This window comes from Chiloscyllium plagiosum, unplaced genomic scaffold (genome assembly GCF_037043375.1).
Source record: "Chiloscyllium plagiosum isolate Xiang-an unplaced genomic scaffold, Cpla_swu_hap1 HiC_scaffold_55, whole genome shotgun sequence".
In the NCBI taxonomy this organism is placed as follows: Eukaryota; Metazoa; Chordata; class Chondrichthyes; order Orectolobiformes; family Hemiscylliidae; genus Chiloscyllium; species Chiloscyllium plagiosum.
Window position 1 is genome coordinate 375,688 of NW_028270194.1, and position 26,966 is coordinate 402,653.

Consider the following 26,966-nt stretch of genomic DNA (forward strand, 5'->3'; position numbering starts at 1 on the left):
GAGAGTCAGGTACTGTACCGGCAGAATCTGGCAGTTTCGGATCAGCACTCAAGACGATTTTTTCATGCCAGCACAGGCCGAATCTGTGGAGATCAGCCAGTGGCTCAGGATCTCCCAGAGTGACAGATTTTCAGGGAGACAATGGCGTGACATTAGTGGAGGTGCGCAGCAAAGCATCAGCAAGGGAGAGGCACTGCTGGGCTCTCCTTCGATAGCTCAGCTGGTAGAGCGGAGGACTGTGGTCTGTCGCAAATCTGTCGTTCCTCAGATCGCCGGCTCGAAGGAGCCTCGGCTGCTTTTTGGAAAGAGTGCGCATTCACCAGCACGCGGGCCACAGCAACACAGATGAGCTGAAAACGCGACAACGCTTTCAGGACGCATCGGCACACACCCTTGCCTCTCTGCAACGAGTCAGCTGTCTCCCTGCCGCGGTTGCAGCTGACGGCCAGCAGGGTGCCCTTTTTTCAACCCCAACACACAAAAGCGCTTTGTGCTCACTGCAACCAAATGAAGTCTTCTATCAGTCAGGCGGGGCCCTGCGACGTCACCTCACGCTCGTGGTGGCTGCGCCAAGGTTGAAGTCGTTTCGACCTCCAGTCAGCAATTGCCATCTCCTCAGCACTTCTTTCCTCGTCCATGTGTCGTTCCGCCTCGCCTGAGTCCACCAGCTGCCGCTGCTGCTCCTCCGACAAGTTGGTCATTTCACCGAGACCGGCATCAGCAATGTTTGGTCTCAGCCTTCCGACGGATGAGAGAATTTCCTGCACATCCCGGAGCGTGGCTGCTTAGGATCCACTGCGGAAGGAGTGAAGTCAGGGCTGGCTGTCCAACTGGGGGATTAGCTCAAATGGTAGAGCCCTCGCTTTGCATGCGAGAGGTAGCGGGATCGATGCCCGCATTCTCCACTTGCTTTTAAAACGGCAAGTGCAACCTCTCACTCGGCTGGTCTGCAGCAGCCGGAATACCGTTTGCGTACGCCGCCTCCCTGAGAGTGGTCCCGAAAGATCAAAAGCTTCACGCGTGAGCGACAGGCCGGTCCAGCGTAGGAAGAAAGTCGAGCTGCGCGGCGAAGGCAAACGCCAGCGGCGTTGACGTTTTTATCTCTGCGGGTGAAAGTCAGCTCCTTGAAAGGATCACACCGGCGGTGGGTGTAGCTGCCTGAGGTCAGCGGGCAGCACGTCCGGACGTGTTGGGAGGCAACTTGAACCAGTCGGTAAGCTGCGGCCCAAACCCTAACCTGACGTGTACGTGAAGCTGCGAGAGTCAGGTACTGTACCGGCAGAATCTGGCAGTTTCGGATCAGCACTCAAGACGATTTTTTCATGCCAGCACAGGCCGAATCTGTGGAGATCAGCCAGTGGCTCAGGATCTCCCAGAGTGACAGATTTTCAGGGAGACAATGGCGTGACATTAGTGGAGGTGCGCAGCAAAGCATCAGCAAGGGAGAGGCACTGCTGGGCTCTCCTTCGATAGCTCAGCTGGTAGAGCGGAGGACTGTGGTCTGTCGCAAATCTGTCGTTCCTTAGATCGCCGGCTCGAAGGAGCCTCGGCTGCTTTTTGGAAAGAGTGCGCATTCACCAGCACGCGGGCCACAGCAACACAGATGAGCTGAAAACGCGACAACGCTTTCAGGACGCATCGGCACACACCCTTGCCTCTCTGCAACGAGTCAGCTGTCTCCCTGCCGCGGTTGCAGCTGACGGCCAGCAGGGTGCCCTTTTTTCAACCCCAACACACAAAAGCGCTTTGTGCTCACTGCAACCAAATGAAGTCTTCTATCAGTCAGGCGGGGCCCTGCGACGTCACCTCACGCTCGTGGTGGCTGCGCCAAGGTTGAAGTCGTTTCGACCTCCAGTCAGCAATTGCCATCTCCTCAGCACTTCTTTCCTCGTCCATGTGTCGTTCCGCCTCGCCTGAGTCCACCAGCTGCCGCTGCTGCTCCTCCGACAAGTTGGTCGTTTCACCGAGACCGGCATCAGCAATGTTTGGTCTCAGCCGTCCGACGGATGAGAGAATTTCCTGCACATCCCGGAGCGTGGCTGCTTAGGATCCACTGCGGAAGGAGTGAAGTCAGGGCTGGCTGTCCAACTGGGGGATTAGCTCAAATGGTAGAGCGCTCGCTTTGCATGCGAGAGGTAGCGGGATCGATGCCCGCATTCTCCACTTGCTTTTAAAACGGCAAGTGCAACCTCTCACTCGGCTGGTCTGCAGCAGCCGGAATACCGTTTGCGTACGCCGCCTCCCTGAGAGTGGTCCCGAAAGATCAAAAGCTTCACGCGTGAGCGACAGGCCGGTCCAGCGTAGGAAGAAAGTCGAGCTGCGCGGCGAAGGCAAACGCCAGCGGCGTTGACGTTTTTATCTCTGCGGGTGAAAGTCAGCTCCTTGAAAGGATCACACCGGCGGTGGGTGTAGCTGCCTGAGGTCAGCGGGCAGCACGTCCGGACGTGTTGGGAGGCAACTTGAACCAGTCGGTAAGCTGCGGCCCAAACCCTAACCTGACGTGTACGTGAAGCTGCGAGAGTCAGGTACTGTACCGGCAGAATCTGGCAGTTTCGGATCAGCACTCAAGACGATTTTTTCATGCCAGCACAGGCCGAATCTGTGGAGATCAGCCAGTGGCTCAGGATCTCCCAGAGTGACAGATTTTCAGGGAGACAATGGCGTGACATTAGTGGAGGTGCGCAGCAAAGCATCAGCAAGGGAGAGGCACTGCTGGGCTCTCCTTCGATAGCTCAGCTGGTAGAGCGGAGGACTGTGGTCTGTCGCAAATCTGTCGTTCCTCAGATCGCCGGCTCGAAGGAGCCTCGGCTGCTTTTTGGAAAGAGTGCGCATTCACCAGCACGCGGGCCACAGCAACACAGATGAGCTGAAAACGCGACAACGCTTTCAGGACGCATCGGCACACACCCTTGCCTCTCTGCAACGAGTCAGCTGTCTCCCTGCCGCGGTTGCAGCTGACAGCCAGCAGGGTGCCCTTTTTTCAACCCCAACACACAAAAGCGCTTTGTGCTCACTGCAACCAAATGAAGTCTTCTATCAGTCAGGCGGGGCCCTGCGACGTCACCTCACGCTCGTGGTGGCTGCGCCAAGGTTGAAGTCGTTTCGACCTCCAGTCAGCAATTGCCATCTCCTCAGCACTTCTTTCCTCGTCCATGTGTCGTTCCGCCTCGCCTGAGTCCACCAGCTGCCGCTGCTGCTCCTCCGACAAGTTGGTCGTTTCACCGAGACCGGCATCAGCAATGTTTGGTCTCAGCCTTCCGACGGATGAGAGAATTTCCTGCACATCCCGGAGCGTGGCTGCTTAGGATCCACTGCGGAAGGAGTGAAGTCAGGGCTGGCTGTCCAACTGGGGGATTAGCTCAAATGGTAGAGCGCTCGCTTTGCATGCGAGAGGTAGCGGGATCGATGCCCGCATTCTCCACTTGCTTTTAAAACGGCAAGTGCAACCTCTCACTCGGCTGGTCTGCAGCAGCCGGAATACCGTTTGCGTTCGCCGCCTCCCTGAGAGTGGTCCCGAAAGATCAAAAGCTTCACGCGTGAGCGACAGGCCGGTCCAGCGTAGGAAGAAAGTCGAGCTGCGCGGCGAAGGCAAACGCCAGCGGCGTTGACGTTTTTATCTCTGCGGGTGAAAGTCAGCTCCTTGAAAGGATCACACCGGCGGTGGGTGTAGCTGCCTGAGGTCAGCGGGCAGCACGTCCGGACGTGTTGGGAGGCAACTTGAACCAGTCGGTAAGCTGCGGCCCAAACCCTAACCTGACGTGTACGTGAAGCTGCGAGAGTCAGGTACTGTACCGGCAGAATCTGGCAGTTTCGGATCAGCACTCAAGACGATTTTTTCATGCCAGCACAGGCCGAATCTGTGGAGATCAGCCAGTGGCTCAGGATCTCCCAGAGTGACAGATTTTCAGGGAGACAATGGCGTGACATTAGTGGAGGTGCGCAGCAAAGCATCAGCAAGGGAGAGGCACTGCTGGGCTCTCCTTCGATAGCTCAGCTGGTAGAGCGGAGGACTGTGGTCTGTCGCAAATCTGTCGTTCCTTAGATCGCCGGCTCGAAGGAGCCTCGGCTGCTTTTTGGAAAGAGTGCGCATTCACCAGCACGCGGGCCACAGCAACACAGATGAGCTGAAAACGCGACAACGCTTTCAGGACGCATCGGCACACACCCTTGCCTCTCTGCAACGAGTCAGCTGTCTCCCTGCCGCGGTTGCAGCTGACGGCCAGCAGGGTGCCCTTTTTTCAACCCCAACACACAAAAGCGCTTTGTGCTCACTGCAACCAAATGAAGTCTTCTATCAGTCAGGCGGGGCCCTGCGACGTCACCTCACGCTCGTGGTGGCTGCGCCAAGGTTGAAGTCGTTTCGACCTCCAGTCAGCAATTGCCATCTCCTCAGCACTTCTTTCCTCGTCCATGTGTCGTTCCGCCTCGCCTGAGTCCACCAGCTGCCGCTGCTGCTCCTCCGACAAGTTGGTCGTTTCACCGAGACCGGCATCAGCAATGTTTGGTCTCAGCCGTCCGACGGATGAGAGAATTTCCTGCACATCCCGGAGCGTGGCTGCTTAGGATCCACTGCGGAAGGAGTGAAGTCAGGGCTGGCTGTCCAACTGGGGGATTAGCTCAAATGGTAGAGCGCTCGCTTTGCATGCGAGAGGTAGCGGGATCGATGCCCGCATTCTCCACTTGCTTTTAAAACGGCAAGTGCAACCTCTCACTCGGCTGGTCTGCAGCAGCCGGAATACCGTTTGCGTACGCCGCCTCCCTGAGAGTGGTCCCGAAAGATCAAAAGCTTCACGCGTGAGCGACAGGCCGGTCCAGCGTAGGAAGAAAGTCGAGCTGCGCGGCGAAGGCAAACGCCAGCGGCGTTGACGTTTTTATCTCTGCGGGTGAAAGTCAGCTCCTTGAAAGGATCACACCGGCGGTGGGTGTAGCTGCCTGAGGTCAGCGGGCAGCACGTCCGGACGTGTTGGGAGGCAACTTGAACCAGTCGGTAAGCTGCGGCCCAAACCCTAACCTGACGTGTACGTGAAGCTGCGAGAGTCAGGTACTGTACCGGCAGAATCTGGCAGTTTCGGATCAGCACTCAAGACGATTTTTTCATGCCAGCACAGGCCGAATCTGTGGAGATCAGCCAGTGGCTCAGGATCTCCCAGAGTGACAGATTTTCAGGGAGACAATGGCGTGACATTAGTGGAGGTGCGCAGCAAAGCATCAGCAAGGGAGAGGCACTGCTGGGCTCTCCTTCGATAGCTCAGCTGGTAGAGCGGAGGACTGTGGTCTGTCGCAAATCTGTCGTTCCTCAGATCGCCGGCTCGAAGGAGCCTCGGCTGCTTTTTGGAAAGAGTGCGCATTCACCAGCACGCGGGCCACAGCAACACAGATGAGCTGAAAACGCGACAACGCTTTCAGGACGCATCGGCACACACCCTTGCCTCTCTGCAACGAGTCAGCTGTCTCCCTGCCGCGGTTGCAGCTGACGGCCAGCAGGGTGCCCTTTTTTCAACCCCAACACACAAAAGCGCTTTGTGCTCACTGCAACCAAATGAAGTCTTCTATCAGTCAGGCGGGGCCCTGCGACGTCACCTCACGCTCGTGGTGGCTGCGCCAAGGTTGAAGTCGTTTCGACCTCCAGTCAGCAATTGCCATCTCCTCAGCACTTCTTTCCTCGTCCATGTGTCGTTCCGCCTCGCCTGAGTCCACCAGCTGCCGCTGCTGCTCCTCCGACAAGTTGGTCATTTCACCGAGACCGGCATCAGCAATGTTTGGTCTCAGCCTTCCGACGGATGAGAGAATTTCCTGCACATCCCGGAGCGTGGCTGCTTAGGATCCACTGCGGAAGGAGTGAAGTCAGGGCTGGCTGTCCAACTGGGGGATTAGCTCAAATGGTAGAGCCCTCGCTTTGCATGCGAGAGGTAGCGGGATCGATGCCCGCATTCTCCACTTGCTTTTAAAACGGCAAGTGCAACCTCTCACTCGGCTGGTCTGCAGCAGCCGGAATACCGTTTGCGTACGCCGCCTCCCTGAGAGTGGTCCCGAAAGATCAAAAGCTTCACGCGTGAGCGACAGGCCGGTCCAGCGTAGGAAGAAAGTCGAGCTGCGCGGCGAAGGCAAACGCCAGCGGCGTTGACGTTTTTATCTCTGCGGGTGAAAGTCAGCTCCTTGAAAGGATCACACCGGCGGTGGGTGTAGCTGCCTGAGGTCAGCGGGCAGCACGTCCGGACGTGTTGGGAGGCAACTTGAACCAGTCGGTAAGCTGCGGCCCAAACCCTAACCTGACGTGTACGTGAAGCTGCGAGAGTCAGGTACTGTACTGGCAGAATCTGGCAGTTTCGGATCAGCACTCAAGACGATTTTTTCATGCCAGCACAGGCCGAATCTGTGGAGATCAGCCAGTGGCTCAGGATCTCCCAGAGTGACAGATTTTCAGGGAGACAATGGCGTGACATTAGTGGAGGTGCGCAGCAAAGCATCAGCAAGGGAGAGGCACTGCTGGGCTCTCCTTCGATAGCTCAGCTGGTAGAGCGGAGGACTGTGGTCTGTCGCAAATCTGTCGTTCCTTAGATCGCCGGCTCGAAGGAGCCTCGGCTGCTTTTTGGAAAGAGTGCGCATTCACCAGCACGCGGGCCACAGCAACACAGATGAGCTGAAAACGCGACAACGCTTTCAGGACGCATCGGCACACACCCTTGCCTCTCTGCAACGAGTCAGCTGTCTCCCTGCCGCGGTTGCAGCTGACGGCCAGCAGGGTGCCCTTTTTTCAACCCCAACACACAAAAGCGCTTTGTGCTCACTGCAACCAAATGAAGTCTTCTATCAGTCAGGCGGGGCCCTGCGACGTCACCTCACGCTCGTGGTGGCTGCGCCAAGGTTGAAGTCGTTTCGACCTCCAGTCAGCAATTGCCATCTCCTCAGCACTTCTTTCCTCGTCCATGTGTCGTTCCGCCTCGCCTGAGTCCACCAGCTGCCGCTGCTGCTCCTCCGACAAGTTGGTCGTTTCACCGAGACCGGCATCAGCAATGTTTGGTCTCAGCCTTCCGACGGATGAGAGAATTTCCTGCACATCCCGGAGCGTGGCTGCTTAGGATCCACTGCGGAAGGAGTGAAGTCAGGGCTGGCTGTCCAACTGGGGGATTAGCTCAAATGGTAGAGCGCTCGCTTTGCATGCGAGAGGTAGCGGGATCGATGCCCGCATTCTCCACTTGCTTTTAAAACGGCAAGTGCAACCTCTCACTCGGCTGGTCTGCAGCAGCCGGAATACCGTTTGCGTACGCCGCCTCCCTGAGAGTGGTCCCGAAAGATCAAAAGCTTCACGCGTGAGCGACAGGCCGGTCCAGCGTAGGAAGAAAGTCGAGCTGCGCGGCGAAGGCAAACGCCAGCGGCGTTGACGTTTTTATCTCTGCGGGTGAAAGTCAGCTCCTTGAAAGGATCACACCGGCGGTGGGTGTAGCTGCCTGAGGTCAGCGGGCAGCACGTCCGGACGTGTTGGGAGGCAACTTGAACCAGTCGGTAAGCTGCGGCCCAAACCCTAACCTGACGTGTACGTGAAGCTGCGAGAGTCAGGTACTGTACCGGCAGAATCTGGCAGTTTCGGATCAGCACTCAAGACGATTTTTTCATGCCAGCACAGGCCGAATCTGTGGAGATCAGCCAGTGGCTCAGGATCTCCCAGAGTGACAGATTTTCAGGGAGACAATGGCGTGACATTAGTGGAGGTGCGCAGCAAAGCATCAGCAAGGGAGAGGCACTGCTGGGCTCTCCTTCGATAGCTCAGCTGGTAGAGCGGAGGACTGTGGTCTGTCGCAAATCTGTCGTTCCTTAGATCGCCGGCTCGAAGGAGCCTCGGCTGCTTTTTGGAAAGAGTGCGCATTCACCAGCACGCGGGCCACAGCAACACAGATGAGCTGAAAACGCGACAACGCTTTCAGGACGCATCGGCACACACCCTTGCCTCTCTGCAACGAGTCAGCTGTCTCCCTGCCGCGGTTGCAGCTGACGGCCAGCAGGGTGCCCTTTTTTCAACCCCAACACACAAAAGCGCTTTGTGCTCACTGCAACCAAATGAAGTCTTCTATCAGTCAGGCGGGGCCCTGCGACGTCACCTCACGCTCGTGGTGGCTGCGCCAAGGTTGAAGTCGTTTCGACCTCCAGTCAGCAATTGCCATCTCCTCAGCACTTCTTTCCTCGTCCATGTGTCGTTCCGCCTCGCCTGAGTCCACCAGCTGCCGCTGCTGCTCCTCCGACAAGTTGGTCGTTTCACCGAGACCGGCATCAGCAATGTTTGGTCTCAGCCGTCCGACGGATGAGAGAATTTCCTGCACATCCCGGAGCGTGGCTGCTTAGGATCCACTGCGGAAGGAGTGAAGTCAGGGCTGGCTGTCCAACTGGGGGATTAGCTCAAATGGTAGAGCGCTCGCTTTGCATGCGAGAGGTAGCGGGATCGATGCCCGCATTCTCCACTTGCTTTTAAAACGGCAAGTGCAACCTCTCACTCGGCTGGTCTGCAGCAGCCGGAATACCGTTTGCGTACGCCGCCTCCCTGAGAGTGGTCCCGAAAGATCAAAAGCTTCACGCGTGAGCGACAGGCCGGTCCAGCGTAGGAAGAAAGTCGAGCTGCGCGGCGAAGGCAAACGCCAGCGGCGTTGACGTTTTTATCTCTGCGGGTGAAAGTCAGCTCCTTGAAAGGATCACACCGGCGGTGGGTGTAGCTGCCTGAGGTCAGCGGGCAGCACGTCCGGACGTGTTGGGAGGCAACTTGAACCAGTCGGTAAGCTGCGGCCCAAACCCTAACCTGACGTGTACGTGAAGCTGCGAGAGTCAGGTACTGTACCGGCAGAATCTGGCAGTTTCGGATCAGCACTCAAGACGATTTTTTCATGCCAGCACAGGCCGAATCTGTGGAGATCAGCCAGTGGCTCAGGATCTCCCAGAGTGACAGATTTTCAGGGAGACAATGGCGTGACATTAGTGGAGGTGCGCAGCAAAGCATCAGCAAGGGAGAGGCACTGCTGGGCTCTCCTTCGATAGCTCAGCTGGTAGAGCGGAGGACTGTGGTCTGTCGCAAATCTGTCGTTCCTTAGATCGCCGGCTCGAAGGAGCCTCGGCTGCTTTTTGGAAAGAGTGCGCATTCACCAGCACGCGGGCCACAGCAACACAGATGAGCTGAAAACGCGACAACGCTTTCAGGACGCATCGGCACACACCCTTGCCTCTCTGCAACGAGTCAGCTGTCTCCCTGCCGCGGTTGCAGCTGACGGCCAGCAGGGTGCCCTTTTTTCAACCCCAACACACAAAAGCGCTTTGTGCTCACTGCAACCAAATGAAGTCTTCTATCAGTCAGGCGGGGCCCTGCGACGTCACCTCACGCTCGTGGTGGCTGCGCCAAGGTTGAAGTCGTTTCGACCTCCAGTCAGCAATTGCCATCTCCTCAGCACTTCTTTCCTCGTCCATGTGTCGTTCCGCCTCGCCTGAGTCCACCAGCTGCCGCTGCTGCTCCTCCGACAAGTTGGTCGTTTCACCGAGACCGGCATCAGCAATGTTTGGTCTCAGCCGTCCGACGGATGAGAGAATTTCCTGCACATCCCGGAGCGTGGCTGCTTAGGATCCACTGCGGAAGGAGTGAAGTCAGGGCTGGCTGTCCAACTGGGGGATTAGCTCAAATGGTAGAGCGCTCGCTTTGCATGCGAGAGGTAGCGGGATCGATGCCCGCATTCTCCACTTGCTTTTAAAACGGCAAGTGCAACCTCTCACTCGGCTGGTCTGCAGCAGCCGGAATACCGTTTGCGTACGCCGCCTCCCTGAGAGTGGTCCCGAAAGATCAAAAGCTTCACGCGTGAGCGACAGGCCGGTCCAGCGTAGGAAGAAAGTCGAGCTGCGCGGCGAAGGCAAACGCCAGCGGCGTTGACGTTTTTATCTCTGCGGGTGAAAGTCAGCTCCTTGAAAGGATCACACCGGCGGTGGGTGTAGCTGCCTGAGGTCAGCGGGCAGCACGTCCGGACGTGTTGGGAGGCAACTTGAACCAGTCGGTAAGCTGCGGCCCAAACCCTAACCTGACGTGTACGTGAAGCTGCGAGAGTCAGGTACTGTACCGGCAGAATCTGGCAGTTTCGGATCAGCACTCAAGACGATTTTTTCATGCCAGCACAGGCCGAATCTGTGGAGATCAGCCAGTGGCTCAGGATCTCCCAGAGTGACAGATTTTCAGGGAGACAATGGCGTGACATTAGTGGAGGTGCGCAGCAAAGCATCAGCAAGGGAGAGGCACTGCTGGGCTCTCCTTCGATAGCTCAGCTGGTAGAGCGGAGGACTGTGGTCTGTCGCAAATCTGTCGTTCCTTAGATCGCCGGCTCGAAGGAGCCTCGGCTGCTTTTTGGAAAGAGTGCGCATTCACCAGCACGCGGGCCACAGCAACACAGATGAGCTGAAAACGCGACAACGCTTTCAGGACGCATCGGCACACACCCTTGCCTCTCTGCAACGAGTCAGCTGTCTCCCTGCCGCGGTTGCAGCTGACGGCCAGCAGGGTGCCCTTTTTTCAACCCCAACACACAAAAGCGCTTTGTGCTCACTGCAACCAAATGAAGTCTTCTATCAGTCAGGCGGGGCCCTGCGACGTCACCTCACGCTCGTGGTGGCTGCGCCAAGGTTGAAGTCGTTTCGACCTCCAGTCAGCAATTGCCATCTCCTCAGCACTTCTTTCCTCGTCCATGTGTCGTTCCGCCTCGCCTGAGTCCACCAGCTGCCGCTGCTGCTCCTCCGACAAGTTGGTCGTTTCACCGAGACCGGCATCAGCAATGTTTGGTCTCAGCCGTCCGACGGATGAGAGAATTTCCTGCACATCCCGGAGCGTGGCTGCTTAGGATCCACTGCGGAAGGAGTGAAGTCAGGGCTGGCTGTCCAACTGGGGGATTAGCTCAAATGGTAGAGCGCTCGCTTTGCATGCGAGAGGTAGCGGGATCGATGCCCGCATTCTCCACTTGCTTTTAAAACGGCAAGTGCAACCTCTCACTCGGCTGGTCTGCAGCAGCCGGAATACCGTTTGCGTACGCCGCCTCCCTGAGAGTGGTCCCGAAAGATCAAAAGCTTCACGCGTGAGCGACAGGCCGGTCCAGCGTAGGAAGAAAGTCGAGCTGCGCGGCGAAGGCAAACGCCAGCGGCGTTGACGTTTTTATCTCTGCGGGTGAAAGTCAGCTCCTTGAAAGGATCACACCGGCGGTGGGTGTAGCTGCCTGAGGTCAGCGGGCAGCACGTCCGGACGTGTTGGGAGGCAACTTGAACCAGTCGGTAAGCTGCGGCCCAAACCCTAACCTGACGTGTACGTGAAGCTGCGAGAGTCAGGTACTGTACCGGCAGAATCTGGCAGTTTCGGATCAGCACTCAAGACGATTTTTTCATGCCAGCACAGGCCGAATCTGTGGAGATCAGCCAGTGGCTCAGGATCTCCCAGAGTGACAGATTTTCAGGGAGACAATGGCGTGACATTAGTGGAGGTGCGCAGCAAAGCATCAGCAAGGGAGAGGCACTGCTGGGCTCTCCTTCGATAGCTCAGCTGGTAGAGCGGAGGACTGTGGTCTGTCGCAAATCTGTCGTTCCTCAGATCGCCGGCTCGAAGGAGCCTCGGCTGCTTTTTGGAAAGAGTGCGCATTCACCAGCACGCGGGCCACAGCAACACAGATGAGCTGAAAACGCGACAACGCTTTCAGGACGCATCGGCACACACCCTTGCCTCTCTGCAACGAGTCAGCTGTCTCCCTGCCGCGGTTGCAGCTGACGGCCAGCAGGGTGCCCTTTTTTCAACCCCAACACACAAAAGCGCTTTGTGCTCACTGCAACCAAATGAAGTCTTCTATCAGTCAGGCGGGGCCCTGCGACGTCACCTCACGCTCGTGGTGGCTGCGCCAAGGTTGAAGTCGTTTCGACCTCCAGTCAGCAATTGCCATCTCCTCAGCACTTCTTTCCTCGTCCATGTGTCGTTCCGCCTCGCCTGAGTCCACCAGCTGCCGCTGCTGCTCCTCCGACAAGTTGGTCGTTTCACCGAGACCGGCATCAGCAATGTTTGGTCTCAGCCGTCCGACGGATGAGAGAATTTCCTGCACATCCCGGAGCGTGGCTGCTTAGGATCCACTGCGGAAGGAGTGAAGTCAGGGCTGGCTGTCCAACTGGGGGATTAGCTCAAATGGTAGAGCGCTCGCTTTGCATGCGAGAGGTAGCGGGATCGATGCCCGCATTCTCCACTTGCTTTTAAAACGGCAAGTGCAACCTCTCACTCGGCTGGTCTGCAGCAGCCGGAATACCGTTTGCGTACGCCGCCTCCCTGAGAGTGGTCCCGAAAGATCAAAAGCTTCACGCGTGAGCGACAGGCCGGTCCAGCGTAGGAAGAAAGTCGAGCTGCGCGGCGAAGGCAAACGCCAGCGGCGTTGACGTTTTTATCTCTGCGGGTGAAAGTCAGCTCCTTGAAAGGATCACACCGGCGGTGGGTGTAGCTGCCTGAGGTCAGCGGGCAGCACGTCCGGACGTGTTGGGAGGCAACTTGAACCAGTCGGTAAGCTGCGGCCCAAACCCTAACCTGACGTGTACGTGAAGCTGCGAGAGTCAGGTACTGTACCGGCAGAATCTGGCAGTTTCGGATCAGCACTCAAGACGATTTTTTCATGCCAGCACAGGCCGAATCTGTGGAGATCAGCCAGTGGCTCAGGATCTCCCAGAGTGACAGATTTTCAGGGAGACAATGGCGTGACATTAGTGGAGGTGCGCAGCAAAGCATCAGCAAGGGAGAGGCACTGCTGGGCTCTCCTTCGATAGCTCAGCTGGTAGAGCGGAGGACTGTGGTCTGTCGCAAATCTGTCGTTCCTTAGATCGCCGGCTCGAAGGAGCCTCGGCTGCTTTTTGGAAAGAGTGCGCATTCACCAGCACGCGGGCCACAGCAACACAGATGAGCTGAAAACGCGACAACGCTTTCAGGACGCATCGGCACACACCCTTGCCTCTCTGCAACGAGTCAGCTGTCTCCCTGCCGCGGTTGCAGCTGACGGCCAGCAGGGTGCCCTTTTTTCAACCCCAACACACAAAAGCGCTTTGTGCTCACTGCAACCAAATGAAGTCTTCTATCAGTCAGGCGGGGCCCTGCGACGTCACCTCACGCTCGTGGTGGCTGCGCCAAGGTTGAAGTCGTTTCGACCTCCAGTCAGCAATTGCCATCTCCTCAGCACTTCTTTCCTCGTCCATGTGTCGTTCCGCCTCGCCTGAGTCCACCAGCTGCCGCTGCTGCTCCTCCGACAAGTTGGTCGTTTCACCGAGACCGGCATCAGCAATGTTTGGTCTCAGCCGTCCGACGGATGAGAGAATTTCCTGCACATCCCGGAGCGTGGCTGCTTAGGATCCACTGCGGAAGGAGTGAAGTCAGGGCTGGCTGTCCAACTGGGGGATTAGCTCAAATGGTAGAGCGCTCGCTTTGCATGCGAGAGGTAGCGGGATCGATGCCCGCATTCTCCACTTGCTTTTAAAACGGCAAGTGCAACCTCTCACTCGGCTGGTCTGCAGCAGCCGGAATACCGTTTGCGTACGCCGCCTCCCTGAGAGTGGTCCCGAAAGATCAAAAGCTTCACGCGTGAGCGACAGGCCGGTCCAGCGTAGGAAGAAAGTCGAGCTGCGCGGCGAAGGCAAACGCCAGCGGCGTTGACGTTTTTATCTCTGCGGGTGAAAGTCAGCTCCTTGAAAGGATCACACCGGCGGTGGGTGTAGCTGCCTGAGGTCAGCGGGCAGCACGTCCGGACGTGTTGGGAGGCAACTTGAACCAGTCGGTAAGCTGCGGCCCAAACCCTAACCTGACGTGTACGTGAAGCTGCGAGAGTCAGGTACTGTACCGGCAGAATCTGGCAGTTTCGGATCAGCACTCAAGACGATTTTTTCATGCCAGCACAGGCCGAATCTGTGGAGATCAGCCAGTGGCTCAGGATCTCCCAGAGTGACAGATTTTCAGGGAGACAATGGCGTGACATTAGTGGAGGTGCGCAGCAAAGCATCAGCAAGGGAGAGGCACTGCTGGGCTCTCCTTCGATAGCTCAGCTGGTAGAGCGGAGGACTGTGGTCTGTCGCAAATCTGTCGTTCCTTAGATCGCCGGCTCGAAGGAGCCTCGGCTGCTTTTTGGAAAGAGTGCGCATTCACCAGCACGCGGGCCACAGCAACACAGATGAGCTGAAAACGCGACAACGCTTTCAGGACGCATCGGCACACACCCTTGCCTCTCTGCAACGAGTCAGCTGTCTCCCTGCCGCGGTTGCAGCTGACGGCCAGCAGGGTGCCCTTTTTTCAACCCCAACACACAAAAGCGCTTTGTGCTCACTGCAACCAAATGAAGTCTTCTATCAGTCAGGCGGGGCCCTGCGACGTCACCTCACGCTCGTGGTGGCTGCGCCAAGGTTGAAGTCGTTTCGACCTCCAGTCAGCAATTGCCATCTCCTCAGCACTTCTTTCCTCGTCCATGTGTCGTTCCGCCTCGCCTGAGTCCACCAGCTGCCGCTGCTGCTCCTCCGACAAGTTGGTCGTTTCACCGAGACCGGCATCAGCAATGTTTGGTCTCAGCCGTCCGACGGATGAGAGAATTTCCTGCACATCCCGGAGCGTGGCTGCTTAGGATCCACTGCGGAAGGAGTGAAGTCAGGGCTGGCTGTCCAACTGGGGGATTAGCTCAAATGGTAGAGCGCTCGCTTTGCATGCGAGAGGTAGCGGGATCGATGCCCGCATTCTCCACTTGCTTTTAAAACGGCAAGTGCAACCTCTCACTCGGCTGGTCTGCAGCAGCCGGAATACCGTTTGCGTACGCCGCCTCCCTGAGAGTGGTCCCGAAAGATCAAAAGCTTCACGCGTGAGCGACAGGCCGGTCCAGCGTAGGAAGAAAGTCGAGCTGCGCGGCGAAGGCAAACGCCAGCGGCGTTGACGTTTTTATCTCTGCGGGTGAAAGTCAGCTCCTTGAAAGGATCACACCGGCGGTGGGTGTAGCTGCCTGAGGTCAGCGGGCAGCACGTCCGGACGTGTTGGGAGGCAACTTGAACCAGTCGGTAAGCTGCGGCCCAAACCCTAACCTGACGTGTACGTGAAGCTGCGAGAGTCAGGTACTGTACCGGCAGAATCTGGCAGTTTCGGATCAGCACTCAAGACGATTTTTTCATGCCAGCACAGGCCGAATCTGTGGAGATCAGCCAGTGGCTCAGGATCTCCCAGAGTGACAGATTTTCAGGGAGACAATGGCGTGACATTAGTGGAGGTGCGCAGCAAAGCATCAGCAAGGGAGAGGCACTGCTGGGCTCTCCTTCGATAGCTCAGCTGGTAGAGCGGAGGACTGTGGTCTGTCGCAAATCTGTCGTTCCTTAGATCGCCGGCTCGAAGGAGCCTCGGCTGCTTTTTGGAAAGAGTGCGCATTCACCAGCACGCGGGCCACAGCAACACAGATGAGCTGAAAACGCGACAACGCTTTCAGGACGCATCGGCACACACCCTTGCCTCTCTGCAACGAGTCAGCTGTCTCCCTGCCGCGGTTGCAGCTGACGGCCAGCAGGGTGCCCTTTTTTCAACCCCAACACACAAAAGCGCTTTGTGCTCACTGCAACCAAATGAAGTCTTCTATCAGTCAGGCGGGGCCCTGCGACGTCACCTCACGCTCGTGGTGGCTGCGCCAAGGTTGAAGTCGTTTCGACCTCCAGTCAGCAATTGCCATCTCCTCAGCACTTCTTTCCTCGTCCATGTGTCGTTCCGCCTCGCCTGAGTCCACCAGCTGCCGCTGCTGCTCCTCCGACAAGTTGGTCGTTTCACCGAGACCGGCATCAGCAATGTTTGGTCTCAGCCGTCCGACGGATGAGAGAATTTCCTGCACATCCCGGAGCGTGGCTGCTTAGGATCCACTGCGGAAGGAGTGAAGTCAGGGCTGGCTGTCCAACTGGGGGATTAGCTCAAATGGTAGAGCGCTCGCTTTGCATGCGAGAGGTAGCGGGATCGATGCCCGCATTCTCCACTTGCTTTTAAAACGGCAAGTGCAACCTCTCACTCGGCTGGTCTGCAGCAGCCGGAATACCGTTTGCGTACGCCGCCTCCCTGAGAGTGGTCCCGAAAGATCAAAAGCTTCACGCGTGAGCGACAGGCCGGTCCAGCGTAGGAAGAAAGTCGAGCTGCGCGGCGAAGGCAAACGCCAGCGGCGTTGACGTTTTTATCTCTGCGGGTGAAAGTCAGCTCCTTGAAAGGATCACACCGGCGGTGGGTGTAGCTGCCTGAGGTCAGCGGGCAGCACGTCCGGACGTGTTGGGAGGCAACTTGAACCAGTCGGTAAGCTGCGGCCCAAACCCTAACCTGACGTGTACGTGAAGCTGCGAGAGTCAGGTACTGTACCGGCAGAATCTGGCAGTTTCGGATCAGCACTCAAGACGATTTTTTCATGCCAGCACAGGCCGAATCTGTGGAGATCAGCCAGTGGCTCAGGATCTCCCAGAGTGACAGATTTTCAGGGAGACAATGGCGTGACATTAGTGGAGGTGCGCAGCAAAGCATCAGCAAGGGAGAGGCACTGCTGGGCTCTCCTTCGATAGCTCAGCTGGTAGAGCGGAGGACTGTGGTCTGTCGCAAATCTGTCGTTCCTCAGATCGCCGGCTCGAAGGAGCCTCGGCTGCTTTTTGGAAAGAGTGCGCATTCACCAGCACGCGGGCCACAGCAACACAGATGAGCTGAAAACGCGACAACGCTTTCAGGACGCATCGGCACACACCCTTGCCTCTCTGCAACGAGTCAGCTGTCTCCCTGCCGCGGTTGCAGCTGACGGCCAGCAGGGTGCCCTTTTTTCAACCCCAACACACAAAAGCGCTTTGTGCTCACTGCAACCAAATGAAGTCTTCTATCAGTCAGGCGGGGCCCTGCGACGTCACCTCACGCTCGTGGTGGCTGCGCCAAGGTTGAAGTCGTTTCGACCTCCAGTCAGCAATTGCCATCTCCTCAGCACTTCTTTCCTCGTCCATGTGTCGTTCCGCCTCGCCTGAGTCCACCAGCTGCCGCTGCTGCTCCTCCGACAAGTTGGTCGTTTCACCGAGACCGGCATCAGCAATGTTTGGTCTCAGCCGTCCGACGGATGAGAGAATTTCCTGCACATCCCGGAGCGTGGCTGCTTAGGATCCACTGCGGAAGGAGTGAAGTCAGGGCTGGCTGTCCAACTGGGGGATTAGCTCAAATGGTAGAGCGCTCGCTTTGCATGCGAGAGGTAGCGGGATCGATGCCCGCATTCTCCACTTGCTTTTAAAACGGCAAGTGCAACCTCTCACTCGGCTGGTCTGCAGCAGCCGGAATACCGTTTGCGTACGCCGCCTCCCTGAGAGTGGTCCCGAAAGATCAAAAGCTTCACGCGTGAGCGACAGGCCGGTCCAGCGTAGGAAGAAAGTCGAGCTGCGCGGCGAAGGCAAACGCCAGCGGCGTTGACGTTTTTATCTCTGCGGGTGAAAGTCAGCTCCTTGAAAGGATCACACCGGCGGTGGGTGTAGCTGCCTGAGGTCAGCGGGCAGCACGTCCGGACGTGTTGGGAGGCAACTTGAACCAGTCGGTAAGCTGCGGCCCAAACCCTAACCTGACGTGTACGTGAAGCTGCGAGAGTCAGGTACTGTACCGGCAGAATCTGGCAGTTTCGGATCAGCACTCAAGACGATTTTTTCATGCCAGCACAGGCCGAATCTGTGGAGATCAGCCAGTGGCTCAGGATCTCCCAGAGTGACAGATTTTCAGGGAGACAATGGCGTGACATTAGTGGAGGTGCGCAGCAAAGCATCAGCAAGGGAGAGGCACTGCTGGGCTCTCCTTCGATAGCTCAGCTGGTAGAGCGGAGGACTGTGGTCTGTCGCAAATCTGTCGTTCCTTAGATCGCCGGCTCGAAGGAGCCTCGGCTGCTTTTTGGAAAGAGTGCGCATTCACCAGCACGCGGGCCACAGCAACACAGATGAGCTGAAAACGCGACAACGCTTTCAGGACGCATCGGCACACACCCTTGCCTCTCTGCAACGAGTCAGCTGTCTCCCTGCCGCGGTTGCAGCTGACGGCCAGCAGGGTGCCCTTTTTTCAACCCCAACACACAAAAGCGCTTTGTGCTCACTGCAACCAAATGAAGTCTTCTATCAGTCAGGCGGGGCCCTGCGACGTCACCTCACGCTCGTGGTGGCTGCGCCAAGGTTGAAGTCGTTTCGACCTCCAGTCAGCAATTGCCATCTCCTCAGCACTTCTTTCCTCGTCCATGTGTCGTTCCGCCTCGCCTGAGTCCACCAGCTGCCGCTGCTGCTCCTCCGACAAGTTGGTCGTTTCACCGAGACCGGCATCAGCAATGTTTGGTCTCAGCCGTCCGACGGATGAGAGAATTTCCTGCACATCCCGGAGCGTGGCTGCTTAGGATCCACTGCGGAAGGAGTGAAGTCAGGGCTGGCTGTCCAACTGGGGGATTAGCTCAAATGGTAGAGCGCTCGCTTTGCATGTGAGAGGTAGCGGGATCGATGCCCGCATTCTCCACTTGCTTTTAAAACGGCAAGTGCAACCTCTCACTCGGCTGGTCTGCAGCAGCCGGAATACCGTTTGCGTACGCCGCCTCCCTGAGAGTGGTCCCGAAAGATCAAAAGCTTCACGCGTGAGCGACAGGCCGGTCCAGCGTAGGAAGAAAGTCGAGCTGCGCGGCGAAGGCAAACGCCAGCGGCGTTGACGTTTTTATCTCTGCGGGTGAAAGTCAGCTCCTTGAAAGGATCACACCGGCGGTGGGTGTAGCTGCCTGAGGTCAGCGGGCAGCACGTCCGGACGTGTTGGGAGGCAACTTGAACCAGTCGGTAAGCTGCGGCCCAAACCCTAACCTGACGTGTACGTGAAGCTGCGAGAGTCAGGTACTGTACCGGCAGAATCTGGCAGTTTCGGATCAGCACTCAAGACGATTTTTTCATGCCAGCACAGGCCGAATCTGTGGAGATCAGCCAGTGGCTCAGGATCTCCCAGAGTGACAGATTTTCAGGGAGACAATGGCGTGACATTAGTGGAGGTGCGCAGCAAAGCATCAGCAAGGGAGAGGCACTGCTGGGCTCTCCTTCGATAGCTCAGCTGGTAGAGCGGAGGACTGTGGTCTGTCGCAAATCTGTCGTTCCTTAGATCGCCGGCTCGAAGGAGCCTCGGCTGCTTTTTGGAAAGAGTGCGCATTCACCAGCACGCGGGCCACAGCAACACAGATGAGCTGAAAACGCGACAACGCTTTCAGGACGCATCGGCACACACCCTTGCCTCTCTGCAACGAGTCAGCTGTCTCCCTGCCGCGGTTGCAGCTGACGGCCAGCAGGGTGCCCTTTTTTCAACCCCAACACACAAAAGCGCTTTGTGCTCACTGCAACCAAATGAAGTCTTCTATCAGTCAGGCGGGGCCCTGCGACGTCACCTCACGCTCGTGGTGGCTGCGCCAAGGTTGAAGTCGTTTCGACCTCCAGTCAGCAATTGCCATCTCCTCAGCACTTCTTTCCTCGTCCATGTGTCGTTCCGCCTCGCCTGAGTCCACCAGCTGCCGCTGCTGCTCCTCCGACAAGTTGGTCGTTTCACCGAGACCGGCATCAGCAATGTTTGGTCTCAGCCGTCCGACGGATGAGAGAATTTCCTGCACATCCCGGAGCGTGGCTGCTTAGGATCCACTGCGGAAGGAGTGAAGTCAGGGCTGGCTGTCCAACTGGGGGATTAGCTCAAATGGTAGAGCGCTCGCTTTGCATGCGAGAGGTAGCGGGATCGATGCCCGCATTCTCCACTTGCTTTTAAAACGGCAAGTGCAACCTCTCACTCGGCTGGTCTGCAGCAGCCGGAATACCGTTTGCGTACGCCGCCTCCCTGAGAGTGGTCCCGAAAGATCAAAAGCTTCACGCGTGAGCGACAGGCCGGTCCAGCGTAGGAAGAAAGTCGAGCTGCGCGGCGAAGGCAAACGCCAGCGGCGTTGACGTTTTTATCTCTGCGGGTGAAAGTCAGCTCCTTGAAAGGATCACACCGGCGGTGGGTGTAGCTGCCTGAGGTCAGCGGGCAGCACGTCCGGACGTGTTGGGAGGCAACTTGAACCAGTCGGTAAGCTGCGGCCCAAACCCTAACCTGACGTGTACGTGAAGCTGCGAGAGTCAGGTACTGTACCGGCAGAATCTGGCAGTTTCGGATCAGCACTCAAGACGATTTTTTCATGCCAGCACAGGCCGAATCTGTGGAGATCAGCCAGTGGCTCAGGATCTCCCAGAGTGACAGATTTTCAGGGAGACAATGGCGTGACATTAGTGGAGGTGCGCAGCAAAGCATCAGCAAGGGAGAGGCACTGCTGGGCTCTCCTTCGATAGCTCAGCTGGTAGAGCGGAGGACTGTGGTCTGTCGCAAATCTGTCGTTCCTTAGATCGCCGGCTCGAAGGAGCCTCGGCTGCTTTTTGGAAAGAGTGCGCATTCACCAGCACGCGGGCCACAGCAACACAGATGAGCTGAAAACGCGACAACGCTTTCAGGACGCATCGGCACACACCCTTGCCTCTCTGCAACGAGTCAGCTGTCTCCCTGCCGCGGTTGCAGCTGACGGCCAGCAGGGTGCCCTTTTTTCAACCCCAACACACAAAAGCGCTTTGTGCTCACTGCAACCAAATGAAGTCTTCTATCAGTCAGGCGGGGCCCTGCGACGTCACCTCACGCTCGTGGTGGCTGCGCCAAGGTTGAAGTCGTTTCGACCTCCAGTCAGCAATTGCCATCTCCTCAGCACTTCTTTCCTCGTCCATGTGTCGTTCCGCCTCGCCTGAGTCCACCAGCTGCCGCTGCTGCTCCTCCGACAAGTTGGTCGTTTCACCGAGACCGGCATCAGCAATGTTTGGTCTCAGCCGTCCGACGGATGAGAGAATTTCCTGCACATCCCGGAGCGTGGCTGCTTAGGATCCACTGCGGAAGGAGTGAAGTCAGGGCTGGCTGTCCAACTGGGGGATTAGCTCAAATGGTAGAGCGCTCGCTTTGCATGCGAGAGGTAGCGGGATCGATGCCCGCATTCTCCACTTGCTTTTAAAACGGCAAGTGCAACCTCTCACTCGGCTGGTCTGCAGCAGCCGGAATACCGTTTGCGTACGCCGCCTCCCTGAGAGTGGTCCCGAAAGATCAAAAGCTTCACGCGTGAGCGACAGGCCGGTCCAGCGTAGGAAGAAAGTCGAGCTGCGCGGCGAAGGCAAACGCCAGCGGCGTTGACGTTTTTATCTCTGCGGGTGAAAGTCAGCTCCTTGAAAGGATCACACCGGCGGTGGGTGTAGCTGCCTGAGGTCAGCGGGCAGCACGTCCGGACGTGTTGGGAGGCAACTTGAACCAGTCGGTAAGCTGCGGCCCAAACCCTAACCTGACGTGTACGTGAAGCTGCGAGAGTCAGGTACTGTACCGGCAGAATCTGGCAGTTTCGGATCAGCACTCAAGACGATTTTTTCATGCCAGCACAGGCCGAATCTGTGGAGATCAGCCAGTGGCTCAGGATCTCCCAGAGTGACAGATTTTCAGGGAGACAATGGCGTGACATTAGTGGAGGTGCGCAGCAAAGCATCAGCAAGGGAGAGGCACTGCTGGGCTCTCCTTCGATAGCTCAGCTGGTAGAGCGGAGGACTGTGGTCTGTCGCAAATCTGTCGTTCCTTAGATCGCCGGCTCGAAGGAGCCTCGGCTGCTTTTTGGAAAGAGTGCGCATTCACCAGCACGCGGGCCACAGCAACACAGATGAGCTGAAAACGCGACAACGCTTTCAGGACGCATCGGCACACACCCTTGCCTCTCTGCAACGAGTCAGCTGTCTCCCTGCCGCGGTTGCAGCTGACGGCCAGCAGGGTGCCCTTTTTTCAACCCCAACACACAAAAGCGCTTTGTGCTCACTGCAACCAAATGAAGTCTTCTATCAGTCAGGCGGGGCCCTGCGACGTCACCTCACGCTCGTGGTGGCTGCGCCAAGGTTGAAGTCGTTTCGACCTCCAGTCAGCAATTGCCATCTCCTCAGCACTTCTTTCCTCGTCCATGTGTCGTTCCGCCTCGCCTGAGTCCACCAGCTGCCGCTGCTGCTCCTCCGACAAGTTGGTCGTTTCACCGAGACCGGCATCAGCAATGTTTGGTCTCAGCCGTCCGACGGATGAGAGAATTTCCTGCACATCCCGGAGCGTGGCTGCTTAGGATCCACTGCGGAAGGAGTGAAGTCAGGGCTGGCTGTCCAACTGGGGGATTAGCTCAAATGGTAGAGCGCTCGCTTTGCATGCGAGAGGTAGCGGGATCGATGCCCGCATTCTCCACTTGCTTTTAAAACGGCAAGTGCAACCTCTCACTCGGCTGGTCTGCAGCAGCCGGAATACCGTTTGCGTACGCCGCCTCCCTGAGAGTGGTCCCGAAAGATCAAAAGCTTCACGCGTGAGCGACAGGCCGGTCCAGCGTAGGAAGAAAGTCGAGCTGCGCGGCGAAGGCAAACGCCAGCGGCGTTGACGTTTTTATCTCTGCGGGTGAAAGTCAGCTCCTTGAAAGGATCACACCGGCGGTGGGTGTAGCTGCCTGAGGTCAGCGGGCAGCACGTCCGGACGTGTTGGGAGGCAACTTGAACCAGTCGGTAAGCTGCGGCCCAAACCCTAACCTGACGTGTACGTGAAGCTGCGAGAGTCAGGTACTGTACCGGCAGAATCTGGCAGTTTCGGATCAGCACTCAAGACGATTTTTTCATGCCAGCACAGGCCGAATCTGTGGAGATCAGCCAGTGGCTCAGGATCTCCCAGAGTGACAGATTTTCAGGGAGACAATGGCGTGACATTAGTGGAGGTGCGCAGCAAAGCATCAGCAAGGGAGAGGCACTGCTGGGCTCTCCTTCGATAGCTCAGCTGGTAGAGCGGAGGACTGTGGTCTGTCGCAAATCTGTCGTTCCTTAGATCGCCGGCTCGAAGGAGCCTCGGCTGCTTTTTGGAAAGAGTGCGCATTCACCAGCACGCGGGCCACAGCAACACAGATGAGCTGAAAACGCGACAACGCTTTCAGGACGCATCGGCACACACCCTTGCCTCTCTGCAACGAGTCAGCTGTCTCCCTGCCGCGGTTGCAGCTGACGGCCAGCAGGGTGCCCTTTTTTCAACCCCAACACACAAAAGCGCTTTGTGCTCACTGCAACCAAATGAAGTCTTCTATCAGTCAGGCGGGGCCCTGCGACGTCACCTCACGCTCGTGGTGGCTGCGCCAAGGTTGAAGTCGTTTCGACCTCCAGTCAGCAATTGCCATCTCCTCAGCACTTCTTTCCTCGTCCATGTGTCGTTCCGCCTCGCCTGAGTCCACCAGCTGCCGCTGCTGCTCCTCCGACAAGTTGGTCGTTTCACCGAGACCGGCATCAGCAATGTTTGGTCTCAGCCGTCCGACGGATGAGAGAATTTCCTGCACATCCCGGAGCGTGGCTGCTTAGGATCCACTGCGGAAGGAGTGAAGTCAGGGCTGGCTGTCCAACTGGGGGATTAGCTCAAATGGTAGAGCGCTCGCTTTGCATGCGAGAGGTAGCGGGATCGATGCCCGCATTCTCCACTTGCTTTTAAAACGGCAAGTGCAACCTCTCACTCGGCTGGTCTGCAGCAGCCGGAATACCGTTTGCGTACGCCGCCTCCCTGAGAGTGGTCCCGAAAGATCAAAAGCTTCACGCGTGAGCGACAGGCCGGTCCAGCGTAGGAAGAAAGTCGAGCTGCGCGGCGAAGGCAAACGCCAGCGGCGTTGACGTTTTTATCTCTGCGGGTGAAAGTCAGCTCCTTGAAAGGATCACACCGGCGGTGGGTGTAGCTGCCTGAGGTCAGCGGGCAGCACGTCCGGACGTGTTGGGAGGCAACTTGAACCAGTCGGTAAGCTGCGGCCCAAACCCTAACCTGACGTGTACGTGAAGCTGCGAGAGTCAGGTACTGTACCGGCAGAATCTGGCAGTTTCGGATCAGCACTCAAGACGATTTTTTCATGCCAGCACAGGCCGAATCTGTGGAGATCAGCCAGTGGCTCAGGATCTCCCAGAGTGACAGATTTTCAGGGAGACAATGGCGTGACATTAGTGGAGGTGCGCAGCAAAGCATCAGCAAGGGAGAGGCACTGCTGGGCTCTCCTTCGATAGCTCAGCTGGTAGAGCGGAGGACTGTGGTCTGTCGCAAATCTGTCGTTCCTCAGATCGCCGGCTCGAAGGAGCCTCGGCTGCTTTTTGGAAAGAGTGCGCATTCACCAGCACGCGGGCCACAGCAACACAGATGAGCTGAAAACGCGACAACGCTTTCAGGACGCATCGGCACACACCCTTGCCTCTCTGCAACGAGTCAGCTGTCTCCCTGCCGCGGTTGCAGCTGACGGCCAGCAGGGTGCCCTTTTTTCAACCCCAACACACAAAAGCGCTTTGTGCTCACTGCAACCAAATGAAGTCTTCTATCAGTCAGGCGGGGCCCTGCGACGTCACCTCACGCTCGTGGTGGCTGCGCCAAGGTTGAAGTCGTTTCGACCTCCAGTCAGCAATTGCCATCTCCTCAGCACTTCTTTCCTCGTCCATGTGTCGTTCCGCCTCGCCTGAGTCCACCAGCTGCCGCTGCTGCTCCTCCGACAAGTTGGTCGTTTCACCGAGACCGGCATCAGCAATGTTTGGTCTCAGCCGTCCGACGGATGAGAGAATTTCCTGCACATCCCGGAGCGTGGCTGCTTAGGATCCACTGCGGAAGGAGTGAAGTCAGGGCTGGCTGTCCAACTGGGGGATTAGCTCAAATGGTAGAGCGCTCGCTTTGCATGCGAGAGGTAGCGGGATCGATGCCCGCATTCTCCACTTGCTTTTAAAACGGCAAGTGCAACCTCTCACTCGGCTGGTCTGCAGCAGCCGGAATACCGTTTGCGTACGCCGCCTCCCTGAGAGTGGTCCCGAAAGATCAAAAGCTTCACGCGTGAGCGACAGGCCGGTCCAGCGTAGGAAGAAAGTCGAGCTGCGCGGCGAAGGCAAACGCCAGCGGCGTTGACGTTTTTATCTCTGCGGGTGAAAGTCAGCTCCTTGAAAGGATCACACCGGCGGTGGGTGTAGCTGCCTGAGGTCAGCGGGCAGCACGTCCGGACGTGTTGGGAGGCAACTTGAATCAGTCGGTAAGCTGCGGCCCAAACCCTAACCTGACGTGTACGTGAAGCTGCGAGAGTCAGGTACTGTACCGGCAGAATCTGGCAGTTTCGGATCAGCACTCAAGACGATTTTTTCATGCCAGCACAGGCCGAATCTGTGGAGATCAGCCAGTGGCTCAGGATCTCCCAGAGTGACAGATTTTCAGGGAGACAATGGCGTGACATTAGTGGAGGTGCGCAGCAAAGCATCAGCAAGGGAGAGGCACTGCTGGGCTCTCCTTCGATAGCTCAGCTGGTAGAGCGGAGGACTGTGGTCTGTCGCAAATCTGTCGTTCCTTAGATCGCCGGCTCGAAGGAGCCTCGGCTGCTTTTTGGAAAGAGTGCGCATTCACCAGCACGCGGGCCACAGCAACACAGATGAGCTGAAAACGCGACAACGCTTTCAGGACGCATCGGCACACACCCTTGCCTCTCTGCAACGAGTCAGCTGTCTCCCTGCCGCGGTTGCAGCTGACGGCCAGCAGGGTGCCCTTTTTTCAACCCCAACACACAAAAGCGCTTTGTGCTCACTGCAACCAAATGAAGTCTTCTATCAGTCAGGCGGGGCCCTGCGACGTCACCTCACGCTCGTGGTGGCTGCGCCAAGGTTGAAGTCGTTTCGACCTCCAGTCAGCAATTGCCATCTCCTCAGCACTTCTTTCCTCGTCCATGTGTCGTTCCGCCTCGCCTGAGTCCACCAGCTGCCGCTGCTGCTCCTCCGACAAGTTGGTCGTTTCACCGAGACCGGCATCAGCAATGTTTGGTCTCAGCCGTCCGACGGATGAGAGAATTTCCTGCACATCCCGGAGCGTGGCTGCTTAGGATCCACTGCGGAAGGAGTGAAGTCAGGGCTGGCTGTCCAACTGGGGGATTAGCTCAAATGGTAGAGCGCTCGCTTTGCATGCGAGAGGTAGCGGGATCGATGCCCGCATTCTCCACTTGCTTTTAAAACGGCAAGTGCAACCTCTCACTCGGCTGGTCTGCAGCAGCCGGAATACCGTTTGCGTACGCCGCCTCCCTGAGAGTGGTCCCGAAAGATCAAAAGCTTCACGCGTGAGCGACAGGCCGGTCCAGCGTAGGAAGAAAGTCGAGCTGCGCGGCGAAGGCAAACGCCAGCGGCGTTGACGTTTTTATCTCTGCGGGTGAAAGTCAGCTCCTTGAAAGGATCACACCGGCGGTGGGTGTAGCTGCCTGAGGTCAGCGGGCAGCACGTCCGGACGTGTTGGGAGGCAACTTGAACCAGTCGGTAAGCTGCGGCCCAAACCCTAACCTGACGTGTACGTGAAGCTGCGAGAGTCAGGTACTGTACCGGCAGAATCTGGCAGTTTCGGATCAGCACTCAAGACGATTTTTTCATGCCAGCACAGGCCGAATCTGTGGAGATCAGCCAGTGGCTCAGGATCTCCCAGAGTGACAGATTTTCAGGGAGACAATGGCGTGACATTAGTGGAGGTGCGCAGCAAAGCATCAGCAAGGGAGAGGCACTGCTGGGCTCTCCTTCGATAGCTCAGCTGGTAGAGCGGAGGACTGTGGTCTGTCGCAAATCTGTCGTTCCTTAGATCGCCGGCTCGAAGGAGCCTCGGCTGCTTTTTGGAAAGAGTGCGCATTCACCAGCACGCGGGCCACAGCAACACAGATGAGCTGAAAACGCGACAACGCTTTCAGGACGCATCGGCACACACCCTTGCCTCTCTGCAACGAGTCAGCTGTCTCCCTGCCGCGGTTGCAGCTGACGGCCAGCAGGGTGCCCTTTTTTCAACCCCAACACACAAAAGCGCTTTGTGCTCACTGCAACCAAATGAAGTCTTCTATCAGTCAGGCGGGGCCCTGCGACGTCAC

General features: G+C 57.4%; 18 non-coding genes across 18 annotated transcripts; all 18 read left to right on the forward strand.

Moving 5' to 3' along the window:
- The first annotated feature begins 2,090 nt into the window (after positions 1-2,090).
- trnaa-ugc (transfer RNA alanine (anticodon UGC)) lies at positions 2,091-2,163 on the forward strand. Its single transcript has one exon. It is a non-coding gene; the product is annotated as a tRNA-Ala (tRNA).
- Positions 2,164-3,348: 1,185 nt separating this feature from the next.
- On the forward strand, positions 3,349-3,421 carry trnaa-ugc (transfer RNA alanine (anticodon UGC)). Its single transcript has one exon. It is a non-coding gene; the product is annotated as a tRNA-Ala (tRNA).
- Positions 3,422-4,606: 1,185 nt separating this feature from the next.
- Positions 4,607-4,679, forward strand: trnaa-ugc (transfer RNA alanine (anticodon UGC)). The gene has a single exon. It is a non-coding gene; the product is annotated as a tRNA-Ala (tRNA).
- Positions 4,680-7,122: 2,443 nt separating this feature from the next.
- On the forward strand, positions 7,123-7,195 carry trnaa-ugc (transfer RNA alanine (anticodon UGC)). The gene has a single exon. It is a non-coding gene; the product is annotated as a tRNA-Ala (tRNA).
- A 1,185-nt stretch (positions 7,196-8,380) lies between these two features.
- trnaa-ugc (transfer RNA alanine (anticodon UGC)) lies at positions 8,381-8,453 on the forward strand. The gene has a single exon. It is a non-coding gene; the product is annotated as a tRNA-Ala (tRNA).
- Positions 8,454-9,638: 1,185 nt separating this feature from the next.
- trnaa-ugc (transfer RNA alanine (anticodon UGC)) lies at positions 9,639-9,711 on the forward strand. The gene has a single exon. It is a non-coding gene; the product is annotated as a tRNA-Ala (tRNA).
- A 1,185-nt stretch (positions 9,712-10,896) lies between these two features.
- trnaa-ugc (transfer RNA alanine (anticodon UGC)) lies at positions 10,897-10,969 on the forward strand. Its single transcript has one exon. It is a non-coding gene; the product is annotated as a tRNA-Ala (tRNA).
- A 1,185-nt stretch (positions 10,970-12,154) lies between these two features.
- On the forward strand, positions 12,155-12,227 carry trnaa-ugc (transfer RNA alanine (anticodon UGC)). Its single transcript has one exon. It is a non-coding gene; the product is annotated as a tRNA-Ala (tRNA).
- Positions 12,228-13,412: 1,185 nt separating this feature from the next.
- On the forward strand, positions 13,413-13,485 carry trnaa-ugc (transfer RNA alanine (anticodon UGC)). The gene has a single exon. It is a non-coding gene; the product is annotated as a tRNA-Ala (tRNA).
- Positions 13,486-14,670: 1,185 nt separating this feature from the next.
- On the forward strand, positions 14,671-14,743 carry trnaa-ugc (transfer RNA alanine (anticodon UGC)). The gene has a single exon. It is a non-coding gene; the product is annotated as a tRNA-Ala (tRNA).
- Positions 14,744-15,928: 1,185 nt separating this feature from the next.
- trnaa-ugc (transfer RNA alanine (anticodon UGC)) lies at positions 15,929-16,001 on the forward strand. Its single transcript has one exon. It is a non-coding gene; the product is annotated as a tRNA-Ala (tRNA).
- A 1,185-nt stretch (positions 16,002-17,186) lies between these two features.
- trnaa-ugc (transfer RNA alanine (anticodon UGC)) lies at positions 17,187-17,259 on the forward strand. Its single transcript has one exon. It is a non-coding gene; the product is annotated as a tRNA-Ala (tRNA).
- Positions 17,260-19,702: 2,443 nt separating this feature from the next.
- Positions 19,703-19,775, forward strand: trnaa-ugc (transfer RNA alanine (anticodon UGC)). The gene has a single exon. It is a non-coding gene; the product is annotated as a tRNA-Ala (tRNA).
- A 1,185-nt stretch (positions 19,776-20,960) lies between these two features.
- Positions 20,961-21,033, forward strand: trnaa-ugc (transfer RNA alanine (anticodon UGC)). The gene has a single exon. It is a non-coding gene; the product is annotated as a tRNA-Ala (tRNA).
- Positions 21,034-22,218: 1,185 nt separating this feature from the next.
- Positions 22,219-22,291, forward strand: trnaa-ugc (transfer RNA alanine (anticodon UGC)). Its single transcript has one exon. It is a non-coding gene; the product is annotated as a tRNA-Ala (tRNA).
- A 1,185-nt stretch (positions 22,292-23,476) lies between these two features.
- Positions 23,477-23,549, forward strand: trnaa-ugc (transfer RNA alanine (anticodon UGC)). The gene has a single exon. It is a non-coding gene; the product is annotated as a tRNA-Ala (tRNA).
- Positions 23,550-24,734: 1,185 nt separating this feature from the next.
- trnaa-ugc (transfer RNA alanine (anticodon UGC)) lies at positions 24,735-24,807 on the forward strand. Its single transcript has one exon. It is a non-coding gene; the product is annotated as a tRNA-Ala (tRNA).
- Positions 24,808-25,992: 1,185 nt separating this feature from the next.
- On the forward strand, positions 25,993-26,065 carry trnaa-ugc (transfer RNA alanine (anticodon UGC)). The gene has a single exon. It is a non-coding gene; the product is annotated as a tRNA-Ala (tRNA).
- Positions 26,066-26,966: the final 901 nt, after the last annotated feature.